Source organism: Panthera tigris, chromosome A2 (genome assembly GCF_018350195.1).
Source record: "Panthera tigris isolate Pti1 chromosome A2, P.tigris_Pti1_mat1.1, whole genome shotgun sequence".
Taxonomy (NCBI): Eukaryota; Metazoa; Chordata; class Mammalia; order Carnivora; family Felidae; genus Panthera; species Panthera tigris.
Window position 1 is genome coordinate 55,635,648 of NC_056661.1, and position 14,047 is coordinate 55,649,694.

The 14,047-nt window shown below is 46.6% G+C and overlaps 1 protein-coding gene across 5 annotated transcripts in view; it reads right to left on the reverse strand.

Annotated features, from left to right (window-relative positions):
* Positions 1–14,047, reverse strand: part of FBLN2 (fibulin 2) — an 89,105-nt gene that overhangs the window by 30,247 nt on the left and 44,811 nt on the right. The gene's annotated exons all lie outside the window — the stretch shown is intronic.

The following is a 14,047-nucleotide window of genomic DNA, read 5'->3' on the forward strand; positions in this document are numbered from 1 at the left end:
GACGAGTGGGGGTACAAAAGCCCAGCCCTGTCTCTAAGGCGACAGCCCTGTGGAGCTTCCTGTGGGATGGAGAACATTGGCCAGCTCCTTCCCTGCCCCACCCCAGGCGGCTTCTCCAAATGAACCACCACACGCACAAAACCCTCAAGTCAGGCTCTGCTTCTAAGGAACTTGACCTACGACACCAAGACAAGACAAGGCATAAGAAGCAACAGCAGCAGTGAGGGAAGTTTAAAACTCGTCCGGGAAAGTTCGTGGGGGAAATATTTGTGCCTGGGGACAGAAGGAGAAGGCAGAGGTAGGGGAATGTGTTAAAACTGAAAGGCACAGACCACAGCTTAAAAAAACAGATGAATTTGCCCACCCCCAAATTCAAACTGTATAAAAAAGAACCCCATAGACAAATAGAAGAGACTGCTGACAGGTTAGGAGGCATTTCTGGAATGTCTAAAACTGGCAGGACGTCTGGGTGGCTCAGCTGACTAAGTGTCTAACTCTTGATTTCAGCTCAGGTCACAATCTCATGGTTCATGAGATCAAGCCCCACATCAGGCTCTGCACTGACAGTGCAAAGCCTGCTTGCGATTTTCTCTCGCTCCCTCTTTCTCTGCCCTTCCCCTGCTCATGTGCGTGCGTGCTCTCTCTCTCTCTTTCAAAATAAATAAACTTTAAAAAAAACTGGCAAAGAATTGCCAGTGAGAAAATATAATAATCTCCTGAAAATTAATATTAAAAAAAAGTAAAATACCTATTAAACTAGAAATATTTTAAAAAGCAATGCATGCCAGGCACAGGTGGGAACCCTCCTGCCCTGGGGGCGGAAGGGGTCACCGGCACAGCCAGTCTGGAAGGAGATGAGGTACTGCTGACACAATTAAGTATATACCTCGTCCTGACCCCAGTGGTCCTGCTCCTGGCTGTGCATGCCAGGAAAGTCCTCCCCCAGGCTCACTACAAGGATGCAATGCTTTGGCACCATTTGTGGAAAGGGGTTGGAGGCAGCCTAGGTGTTCATCAGTGGAGGAGTGGATGAATAGAATTTGGGGACGTGCTCCATGGAGGACTCCATGGCTGTCAGAAATAATAGAATAGACGTACACCCAACAACATGAAGCTGGACACACACACAGCAATGTGGAAGCGCACAAAACAGAGCACTGGGGGGTGGGGGAAGCGGGAGGGGGAGGAAGAAACCAAATGGGATCTATTACACAAATTAAAAATATTGCACACAAAATTATAATATGTTTTTGCACATAAATTAAAAACACACACATGCAAATTAAACAGAAGAGAACAGTTACCTCGGGTGGGGCAGAAGCTGGCGATGGGGACAAGGGCCAAAAGGGAATATATACATAAATAAAACAAGAGAGAGTCTCACAGAGACAATAACATGTAAGGTGCCAGAGATGAGTACAATTCACCCAACCATTTGGCTCTGAGATCTAAAAATAAATGACATGCAAAGATAAATCACATCTAAGCCAAAAGACACATGAAAAGGTGCTCAACAGGGGCGCCTGGGTGGCTCAGTCAGTTAAGCGTCTGACTTCAGCTCAGGTCATGATCTCACAGTCTGTGAGTTCGAGCCCCGCATCGGGCTCTGGGCTGATGGCTCAGAGCCTGGAGCCTGCTTCCGATTCTGTGCCTTCCTCTCTCTCTGCTCCTCCCCCGTTCATGCTCTGTCTCTCTCTGTCTCAAAAATAAATAAACGTTAAAAAAAAAAATTAAAAAAAAAAAAAAAAGAAAAGGTGCTCAACATCACTAATCATAAGGCAAATGCAAATCATAACCACAATATTAAAAAAAAACACAAGAAATAACAACCACTGGCGAGGATGTGGAGAAAAGGGAACCCAAAGGGGTTCCCAAAAGGGAATGCAAAGTGGTACAGCCGCTGTGGAAAATAATATGGAGGTTCCTTAAAAAATTAAAAATAGAAATAGCCTATGGTCCAGTAATTCCACTACTGGGTATCTACCTAAAGAAAACAAAACACTAATTTGAAACACCCCTCTGTTTATTGCAGCATTATTTATAGTAGCCAAGACATGGAAGCAACCTATATGTACATCTATATATAATGGAATATTACTCAGCCCTAAAAAAACAATGAGATCTTGCCATTTGCAATAATATGGATGGATCTAAAGGGCATTATGCTAAGTGAAATAAGTCAGAACAAGAAAGACAAATACCATATCATTTCACTTACATGTGGAATGTAAACACACACACACACACACACACACACACACACACAACAAATGAACAAACAAAAAACCCCAAAGAAAACAGACTCTTAAATACAGAGAACGAGCTGGTGGCTGCCAGAGGGGAGATAGGTGGGGTGGGTGGGATAATGAAGAGAATTACAAGTCACAAATTTCCAGCTACGAAATAAACAGAGATGAAAAGTACAACATAGGGAATACGGTGGATAATGTTGTAATAACATAGTATGGTGACTACATTTATGGTGCTCTGAACAATGCACAGTATTGTTGAATAGATATTTTGTACACCTAAAACTAACATAACACGGTATGCTATTATACGTGAACAATAATTTTAAAAAACAAAGGCAAAGCTCGTCTAGAATATCTACATGCATGCTGGGGGGCAGCAGGGTGTCACAGAATAACTTTGAGCCTGGGTCCACCTCTTTGTGCTACCATGTGTAGGCATTTCTTCTCTCTAAAGACTCCATGTCCTCCTCTGCTATGAAAACCCTTAGCTGCACAACCACTGAAACCTACGAAGACTCTCTAAATGTCTTTGAGCAGGTCATATAACCCAGCAGAGCTGAGGGATAAATGTACCAAGGGATGTCAGCAGCCTGCAAGGTTCCAGGAAAAGAGTGACAGCTCACTAAGAATCATCAGTTTCATCTCGTGAGTGGGCATTTCAAGTTACTGAACTCTTCTAAGTTTCAAGTCCCGTTCCTTAAAAGAGGGAAAATAAATTTCAATAACAACCTGAGGGCTGTACCAGGAGGAATGAAAACAATTCTTAATAACAACCATCTACCAGAAACAAACTCAACATTAGATGCCTGCCTCACTGAAGTGACAGATATGAAAAAATGCCTACAACACTCTATTTGGTATTGTCTTAGAGACAGATACTAGCAGATACAATAAAGCAAGAGAAAAAAAAGAGGCAGTAGAAATAGAAACAAAGAGATGATGGGCAGCTCAATCCAACTTTGGCTCAAGTCATGATCTCGCGGTTCGTGAGTTCAATCCCTACATCAGGCTCTGTGCTGACAGCTCAGCACAGACTCGGATTCTGTGCCTCCTTCTTTCTCTGCCCCTCACCCACCTGTGCTCTGTCTCTCTCTCTCTTTCTCTCAAAAATAAACAAACAGCAAAAAAAATTTTACAGAGAGATGATGGTCATTATTTGTAGATGTTATGGTTTCATCTTTCTAGAAAATCCAAAGGAATCAAAACTCACACAGTACTAAAATGAATACTAATTAATAATAATTATTATTATGTGGTAGCCAAAATCAAAACCAACGTACTCCGTTTAGTGGCTTTCCTATACAAGAGCAACAATTAAATAGGAAAGTAGTAGAAAAAATTCCATTCAAAACAGAAACAAACCTAGAAATATATCCATCATAAACATGCTAAATCCACATGAAGAAAAAAATTTAATTGTCTAAAAGATATAAGATAATATCTTATAAGAATAAGAATATAAGAATATCTTATAAGAATAAGATAATAATAAAATATAAGATATTTTATTAAAAATATATATCATGAGGCTGGACAGGAAGGTGGGAAGATTCAATACCTTAAAAGATGTCAATTCTCCTCCATTTAATCTACAAATTCAATGCAACCCAAAATCCCAACACAATTTATCATGAAACTTGTCAGGCTAAGATTCTAAGATTCATCCAAAACAAGAAATGTCTAAGAATACCCAGGAAAAATTCTGAAAAGAAAAGAAGAGCATACTTTAAAGTTCCAATAACTAAAGATACGAGGAGATCAATGAAACAACAGAATTTAGAAACAGAACAATATACATTTGGGAATTTAGTATGTGATAATGGTGGCATTCAAACTCAGTGTGGAAAGGACTGAATATACAATGTTGGGACCTACTTCACACTACACACAAAAATTAAGTCCAAATCCAAAGGCAGGATTAGAAGAAACCTAAGAAAATAATTTTAGGATAAAGAGAGCCTTCTTCAGAAGTAAAATCCACAGAAGAATGAAATTGGACCCTACCTCACACCATATACAAAAATCAACTTAGGGCGCTTGGGTGGTTCATTGGGTTGAGCCTCTGACTCTTGATTTCAGCTCAGGTCGTGACTTTGTGGTGGCGGGATCAAGGCCCATGTCAGGCTCCACACTAATCATGGAGCCTACTTAAGATTTTCTCTCTCTCCATCAGCCTCCCCATCCCTGCCCACACTCTGTCTCTCTCGATCTCTTTCTCTAAAATAAATTTTTAAAAAAATATGTTTTCCTCTAAAAAAATCAACTCAAAATGGATTAAACGTTTAAACGTAAGACCTGAAATTGTACAAGTCCTAGGAGAAAACACAGGGGCAAAGATTCTTGACATTAGTCTTGGCAATGAGTTTTTGGTAATGACATGAACACACAAGCAACAAAAGCAAAAAATCAACAAGTAGGATGACATCAAACTAAAAAGCTCCTACAGCAAGAGAAACAATCCATAAAATGAAAAGGCAAGTTACAGAATGGGAGAAAATATCTACAAACCACATATCTGATAAGGGGCTAATATCCAAAATACAGAAGGAACTCATATGATAGCCAAAAATATATATATATATATATTTTATTTTAAAATGGGCAAGGGACCAAGATAGACATATAGTCAACAGGTATGTGAAAAGGGGCTCAACATCACTCATCACCGGAGAAATACAAATCAAAACTACAATGAGATGTCACCGCACACCTGTTAGGGTTGCTAATGTCAAAAGGCAAAAGATAACAAGTGTTGGTGAGGATGTGGAGAAAAGAGAACCTTCCTGCACTGTGGGTAGGAATGTAAAGTGGTGCAGCCACTATGGAAAACAGTATGGAGGTTCCTCAAAAACAAAACCAACAAGCAAAAAACTATGGTCTAGCAACTCCATATACAAAATCTTCCAGGTATACATCTGAAGGAGATTAAAGCACAATCTCAAAAAGATATCTGCACCCCCATGTTCATTGCAGCATTATTTACAATAGTCAAGACATGGAAGCAACCTAAGTGTCCACTGATGGATGAATGGAGAAAGATGTGCTCTGTGTGCGTGCGTGCGTGCGTGTGTGTGTGTGTGTGTGTGTAATGGAATGTTATTCAGCCATAAAAAAAAAAAAAAGAAGGCAATCCTACCATTCTCAGGAACATGTTTGGACTCTGAAGGTATTATGCTAAGTGAAATAAATTAGAGAAAGATAAATCTGTATGATCTCACTTATATGTGGTATCAAAAGAAGCCAAACTCAAAGGAACAGAGTAGTTTGCGTGGGTCAGGGGGGTACTCTGGGGAGATGGGGAGATGTTGGGCAAAGGGCACAAACTTCCAGTTATAAGATGACTGAGTTCTGGTGATCTAATGCCCAGGACAGTGTTTGTACACTTGAAAGTTGCTACGAGAGTAGATCTTAAAATGTTCTCACCGTAAACAACAACAAAAAATGGCAACTATGTGCGGTGATGGATGTTAGTGTTATTGTTGTAATCACCTCACAGGGCATATTTAGAGCAAATCATCACACTGTATACTTAAACTTACACAATACTGTATGTCACCTACGTTTCAATAAAGCTGGCGGGGTGGGCGGGAATAAAATTCACAAGTACAAAGGAAAACCTGAATACAATAAAGTGTGAAATACCTGTATGGCCAAAGACAGCATATCCAATCAGCCCCAGCTACTCTCTTACCCTGTCACTCCTTTTCAAGGCTCCTTGAGTAGCATTCATCACTATGTGAAATCTTGTTTACTTATGAGCTTACTTTTCCGCTTGCCTGTTTCCTTCTCTACAACGGCACTGGGGTCTCTGTGGCCACGGAAAGTAATGCCACCATTCCGTGCTTAATCCTTTCGCATTACACTCCGGGCACGTGGGAGTCACGCCTAGCTCAAATACTTCTGGTGATGGGGAGCTCCCTCCACCCAGGCAGCCTGTCCCTTTTCTTCACAGCTCAAGTTCACAGCTTTCTTTTGCTGGACCGAACTCTTACTGCCCCAGGCCTTCTCCAAGACTGCCTTACTGACATTAGGAGATTACAGTGGATCCCTGGGTCTTAGCCAGCTGATATGAGGTGGGTGCCCTATCGAAGTAACAGTAGCAGCTAAAATGAAGTGGGAGCTGGGCTCGGGTCCAAGCACTTTCATCCTCACAGTTTCGATGAGTACTCTCGTTTGCCTTATTTACAGCTCAGGTGGCGAGCCAGAACTCCCAAGCCTCAATTTCCTAACTTCTCTTCCCCTCTCCAGGCCTCAGCTTCCCCACATCTGTGGCACAGGCTGCTTGATGTAGCTGATCCTGAAGGCGCTGTCTGAGAATCTAACCAGAACCAGCCTGAGAGGGGGTGCTGCTTTCCTGTGGATCGACTGGAGTTCTCTTCCTGCCCCCTCCTTGATCAGAAGCCAGGTTCCAGCCTGTGCTTGGCAGACTTCCCACCATTCTCCCCTGGCCTTTCCCACTCCAGCTTCCCCCTGTTTCAGACAAAGGAACTCAGAGGCCGTGAACCCTTATGCTGGGAGGGCCACCCACTTGGAGCAGGAGGGGGAATCCATATAGGGGCCAAGCCTGGTGCTGCTCGGCACTGTCCAAGATGTGGGAGGCAGAGCCGGGCAAAGCCCAACAAGATGTGTACCCCTGTATCCTTGTCCAAAAGACACACCCGCCTCCCCTACCCCAGGGCTTCGAGGCTCGGCCCAGAGGCCCTCTCCTCCTTGACCTCTCCTCTCCTTCCTTGACCAACCCCTCTGAGCTCCCCAGACTCTGTCTTTCCCTCTGGTTCTGTTTAAGTTCCCAGGCACCAATCATTCAAATTTCCAGTTCTAGGGTTTACTTCTTCCCTTCTCCGTCTCCACCCCAGCCCTGGCTGATCTCATCCAGTCTCTGAGCTTCAAGTGCCTTCTCCAACACGATGCCCTCCCCCCACATCTGTCTCCAGCTGTAGTTTTTTGCACACACATGCAGCTGGCTAAGGAACCACCACCAATGCTCCCTGGTGTTCCCACTGCCAGAATCTGTTCGGCAACTGATTTCCCCGGGTCTTCCCTGTGTCAATGAGGGGCCCCTGGAAACCTCAGGACCCTCCCGGGCCAATTCCTCGTTGCTCACCTCCCTCCATCACTCATGGGACCACCTCGGAAATGATCCCAGTCCAGCCACCTGGCCCCTCACCCTGCCACCACCACTTGGCTCAACAGGGCCCCTGCTCTCATGGGTATCCTCCTCCAGGCCATTTTCCAGAGGGTGTCAGAACGAGTTCACAAATACAAATCAGATTGTGTCTCTCCTGGACCCACAGGCCCCCAACTGTTATCCCTTCTTTACAAAGCCCTGCTGACTGCCTCACCTCATCTCCTTTCTCTGACCCTCTTTCTCACTCACTCCGTCCACTCCTTGAACTCCCTGGGCTCATTCCTGCCCCAGGGCTTTTGCGTGTTCTGTACTTTCTGCCTGGAATCCTCTGCCCTTTTCCTGTGCCCTGCCCCAACCCCACTGTCTACAGGGCTGCCTTCCTTTTCTCCTTCAGGGCTCTCACCTCCTCAGAGAGGATCTCCCTGACTCCTGTATCTAAACTAACCTCTATGCCAACCCTTTTCACACCACCCTACTCTGTCTTTTAACCCTGGCCTTCCCCAGTCCAGAGTCAGCTCAGGGAACCTGTGGTCCACAGACCCCACTGGATGGCCACTGACGTATGGGATGAAGCACCCCTCCCTGGTGTGACAACCACAGCCCAGAGTCATGTCCCAGCTCTCACCCTGTACCCTAGCTACACATGCTTCCCCTTACCACTTTGTCTTTGCACATGCTGGTCCATGTTAGGAATGCCCTTCTCTGTGCTGTCCGACTATCCACCCCTAACCAGCCAATTCATATATGACTCCCTCTGAGCCCCCACTGGCACCCACCTACATCCCGGGGGGACCAGCAGCCCCCTCCTCTGGCTTCATTCACGTCAGCACTCGGTACATGCTTTCACCGTAATGTCACTCTCAGATGACATGCTTGTCTCAGCCACCAGATGGAGAGGGTCTCGGGAGCCAAGACTGGGTCTGAGTCCTCTCAGGGCTCCCAGGGCCTGGTGCTGAATGAAGTATCCCAGGCCCTTGGTGTATATCATGTCAGGGAAAGCTTACATCAACAACATGAAGTCAGATGATTATCTTGATCTTCCAGATGTGTAAATAGAATTTAAGATACACAGCCCACGGCACAAGCTTAGGAAAATGAGGAAGGAGAAAGAAGGCACACCATGGCCCGTCCACCTTGCCCGCACCGCCTCTATGTGGCAGTTTCCACCGGGGGTCCCAGTGGGCCCAGACACGTCCGTACCATCACTGTGAGCATGGGCTGGGGGACATCGGCAGGCCACTCATCCTCTGAGCCTCCATTTCCTCACCTGTAAGATGGGCGAATAACCTCTCCCTGCCATACTTCACAAAGTGGGGAGGTGAGAAGATTCAGTGTCTGGCAAACAACAGATGCTCAGTAATCGGTTCCTCCCCACCCCTGGCACACAGCAGGTGTTTGGGGACTACTCCCCAATTAACTAATTAATTAAAACATGAAGGAACTGGGGTGCCCAGTTAGCTCAGTCAGTTAAGCCTCTGACTTGGGCTCAGGTCGTGATCTCACAGTTCGTGAGTTCAAGCCCTGCGTCAGGCTCTGGGCCGACAGCTCGGAGCCAGGAGCCTGCTTCGGATTCTGTGTCTCCCTCTCTCTGCCCCTCCCATGATCACGCTCTGTCTGTCTCTGTCTCTCTCTCTCTCAAAAATAAATAAACATTAAAAATTTTTTTTTTAAGCGCAAGGAATAGACTAATAAAGGGGCAGATAGGACAATAACCCCTTTAGCACAGGTAGCCGATGGGGCTTTCAGCAACCTCTCCCTGCCTTTTTTGCTCTCCTCTGGGCTTTCATGGACTCCCTCATTTCTGGCCACTTTGCCACCTTGCCTGAGCTCTTGGCCAAGAGGCCGTGTGGTGTCCCTCGCCTGCTGGTTATTTGCAAGCACTATGGACAGGACGGGAGGGGCATCTCCCACCGTGACAGCTACAGCCTGGCCCTCTCTCTGGCCTCCAGTGACATGGGCCAGCATCACATCATCCTGGCTTCCGAACACTCCACCACCATCTGCCTCACGGACTCTGGCAGGGAGCCTGCCTCTGACATCTCCTAGTAGCAGAGGGGGAACAAACCCACTCCGGGAAACAATCACCTTCATCTACTAAAGCGGAAGATACCCAAAGCCAATGATGCAGTGATCTCATGTTCAGGTATACGCCCAGGAGAAACAGGTTCCCACGGGCTCCACCTGGAGACCCACAAACAGAAGCCCCGAACTGGAAACAAGCCAGGTGCCCCTCCACAGGAGAAAGGGTGAATAAGCCGTGACAGGACCACGTGATGTGAGCACATGCATTACAACCACACACAACAACGTGGACGGATCTCAGACAGGACCTTGGGGGGAAGAAGCAAGTCACAGAAGAATACGGCATTCTGCCTTTTACATGAAGTTCAAGAAAGGGAAACAGCGGGGTGCTTGGGTGGCTCAGTCGGTTAAGTGTCCAACTCTTGATTTTGGCTCAGGTCATGATCTCATGGTTCGTGGATTCGAGCCCCACATTGGACTCGAGGCTGACAGCACAGAGCCTGCTTGGGATTCTCTCTCTCCCTCTCTTTGCCCCTCCCCTGCTTGTGGTCTCTCTCTCTCTCAAAAATAAACATTTAAAAAAAATTTGTTTTAAGTAGTATGATTACAAAAGTCTAAGACTCAGACTAAAGTCTAAGAGTCTTTAAAAAAATAAATAAATAAAATAAAGTCTAAGAGTCTTTTAAATTGTGACCTAAACAATGACATTAGCCAGACATAAAAGGACAAATATTATACGATTCTACTTACATAGGGACCTAGGATAGGCAAATTCAGAAAGACAGGAAGTAGAATAGAGGTTACCAGAGCTGGGGGAGGAGGGATGGGGAGTCTGTTGGATGGGCACAGGACGTCAGTGTAGGAAGACGAAAATGTTCTGGAGACGGATGATGTACCATGTGAATGTACACGTGTCACTGATTTGCACACTTAAAGCTGGTTCAGGGTGCATGGGTGGCTCGCATCTGAGTTTGGCTCAGGCCATGATCTCAGGGTTCATGAGTGTAAGCCCCACTTGGGGTGAGCTCAAGCCCTGCTTCATTCAGGTGAGCCCTGGTTCTCTCTCTCTCTCTCTCTCTCTCTCTCTCTCTCTCTCTCTCTCTCTCCTCTCCCTCTCTCTCTCTCTCTCTCCCTCTCTCTGCCCCTTGCGGAATTCTCTCTCTCTCTCTCTCTCTCTCTGCCCCTCCCTCACTTGTACCCTCTCTCTCTCAAAAACCAAACTAAACCAAACCAAAACAAAACATTTCAAACGGCCACTGTTATGTGTATCTTACTGCAATGAAAAAAAAAAAATGCATTGCAGTGTAAAAAAAAAAAAAAAAAGTGACCCAGCACTTCCCCATCCAGAAATCTAAACTGACAGACTCCCCTTCCCCACGGGCTCAAACATGCAGGACTGGGATGCTTGTCACAACTGAATTTGTGACAGCAAAGATCCAGAAACAACCCAAATCTCACCAAGAGGGCAGTGATTAAATAATTGATGTTCTATCCATCCACTCTTACGCAGATGTTAAAAAGAATTAGACAGAACTTCATTACACTTCTATGGTACAATTTCTGAATGTACTATGAAGCATTAAGAAGAAAAGGCTCAGCGCTGTAAAGATGTCACCATCTATCACTTTAAAGGGACGCGCAGATGTACGTGGAGTATTTCTAGAAGGACATTCGGAGACACAGATGACATTGGTTGGCTTGGGGAAGGACCCGACCGTGGGAGGGAGGAAGCAAACTGACATTTCACTGTCTGCCCCTTTTGTATTGTTTATCTGTTTCCCGTCGTGTGCAGGTACTGCCCATTCAAGAGGCATTCTGTGATAAAAAGGTCCTGAATTCTGGAGATTATACCCTCCTTTGATCACAGGACAATGGGTGCCCTGAACAAGCCAGCCCAGAGGTCGCGACCCCTCTAGACAGTCCCCCACCTCCCAGACATTAAAGCCCTAAAGAACTGTGCTTGGGAAATGCCGCCGAAAAATGTGTGCACCTGGCAGGAGGGTGATGAGCGGGCCATCTCCGCCAGCGCCCTGTTTGGACAGGATGTTTGAGGGGCCTGAGCAAACAGCCCAGTGCTGCAGCTCTGATGCTCCCTGCAGCCTGGTATTCTTAGGGGCGGGTACCTGCAGGCCCTGGGAGTGCCTGGAATCCTCTTATAGTGACTGCAAACTGGACAAACAAGAAAGATTCCTGAGTTCCGTGTCCCTGCACCAGGATCACAGACACAATGGCCACACACAACCGGAGCTCCTGGGCTGAGCCCACCCACCAGGGCCCACCCAACTCAGCCCCTCCGAGATGTCTTCCTCCACCACCCGCCACCCAGCACCCGGGAAGGGCAGTCCCCAGCCTCCGGTGCCCTTTCCAGCACCTCCCATCATCCTGCTTCCTTGTGTGGGGGTGTTTACTGCCTGCCCACATCTGCCCAAGTCACAGGCGCTGGGCTGGCTGCTCTTGCTGGTGGGCTGGAGGCTGGGTCTCTGCTCTGGCTGAGCCGCCTGCAGGGGCGGATGGGGGGGTGGTGGGGTGGGGGCCCTGCTGGCACTCACTGCATCTTCCCTTCAGCTCCAGAAAGGGGCTCCTATGCGCACCCCCATTTTACAGAGGAGCAGTCTGCTGCCCAAAGAGGAGGTCCCACTCGCCCCAGACCACATAAGCAGCCAGGAGCAGCCACAGGATCCTAGGGGCGCGGTGCCTCCAGACTGCGGGCCACTGAGCGTAGTGCGGAAGCCAGCAAAGGAGAGGGTGAGGAAGGAGGCAGGCAGGGGGAGTCCAAGATCCTCTGTAGCAGCTGCTCCAAGGGAAGCAGCCCCTCCTCAACTCCTCAGGCTCCTTCCCCATTGTCACCATGGGCAGAAAAGAGACCTACTTGTATACAGCCCCTCTCGATTTCTGACAAGGCCAACAAGGACAGTCTTTTCAACACCTGGTGCTGGATGAGCTGAATATGCATTTGAAAAAAAGAATGAAGGGGAGCCCGGGTGGACTTCAGGCCCAGGTCATGACCAATGGGCTGTGAGCTCGAGCCCCGCATCAGGCTCTGTGCTGACAGGTCAGAGCCTGGAGCCTGCTTCGGATTCTGTGTCTTCCTCTCTCTCTGCCCCTCCCCTGCTCAGACTCTGTCTCTCTCTGTCTCAAAAATAAAAATTTTTTACAAAAAGAAAAAAGAATGAATTTTGATTCCTACTCACCACCCCCCTGAGAAGAAACACATCTAAATATGATCTAATGTGAAAGGTGAATCAAGTTAAAATGTCCAGAACATAACATAGGAAAATATCTTCACAATTCTGCGGCAAAGATTTCTGTAAAGAGACACAAAATACATTAACGTAAAAGTAAAGATCAGTAACTTGCCTTTCATTAAAATTAGGGATCTGGGTTCCTCAGAAGAGAGTATTTGCAATGTACTCATCAGATACCATCATTAAGAGAGTGGAAAGAGGGGGGCACCTGGGTGGCTCAGTCGGTTAAGTGTCCAACTACGGCTCAGGTCATGATCTCACGGTTCCTGAATTCAGGCTCTGCGTCCAGCTCTGTGCTGACAGCTCGGAGCCTGGAGCCTGCTCTAGATTCTGTGTCTCCCTCTCTCTCTGCCCCTCTCCCGCTAATGCTCTCTGTGTGTGTGTGTCTCAAAAATGAATAAACATTAAAAAAATTTTTTTTGTAAAGAAAGTGGAAAGAGGGGTACCTGGGTGGCTCAGTTGGTTGAGCGTCCAACTCTTGGTTTTGGCTCAGGTCATGAGATAGAACCCCACCTCTGGCTCCTCGCCGGGCATGGAGTCTGCTTAAGATTCTCTCTGTCTGTCTGTCTGTCTCTCTCTCTCTCTCTCTCTCTCTCCCCCTCTCTCTCTGCCCTGCTCCCACGGACCCTCTTTCTCTCTCTTAAAAAAAAGGAAGAAAGTGGAAAGAAAAGTCACAGAACAAAATACGGTAACATGTGATCCAAAAAAAGACACACAGAATAAAGAACTCCCATGAATCAGCAAGACAAAGAAGGCCAATTTCAAAACAAGCAAACGACAACACAATGGCCAACAGTGATATGAAAATGCGCTCAACATCATGAGTTATGAGAAAATGCAAATTAAAACCATAACGAGATATCACTACATAGCCACCAGATTGGCTGCAACGAAAAAGAATGACAACATCCAGCGTTGGCAAAGATGGAGAGCAACTGCCCGTGGGGAGGCAAACCGGTGATATACTTTGGAAAAAGGGCAGTGTCGGCTAACGCTGACCAAATCCCTTATCGTAGCAATCTGATTCCTAGGTATCTATCCACCGTGAATGCCTCTGTTGTCCAAAGACTCTTGATAAAAACATTCACAGCAACTGTATTCATCACAGCCCAAAACTGATAGTGGCCCAAATGGACCTCCATGCTAGAATAGAAAAATAAACCATGACTTGTTTCCACAATGGAACAACAAAGAGCCATCTTGCTAAACGAACCACTGCCATATGCAACATGGTGAGTCTCCAGCTATCTTGAGTGGAAGAAGTTAAATGCAAAACACCACACGGTTCCCATTATACAAAATAAATTCAAGGACAGGCAAGATGGCGATAAAAGTCAGCATCGCGGTTCCCACGGGGGAGGGAGAGTAGGAATGGCTGAGAAGGGGCACCAGGAAAACGC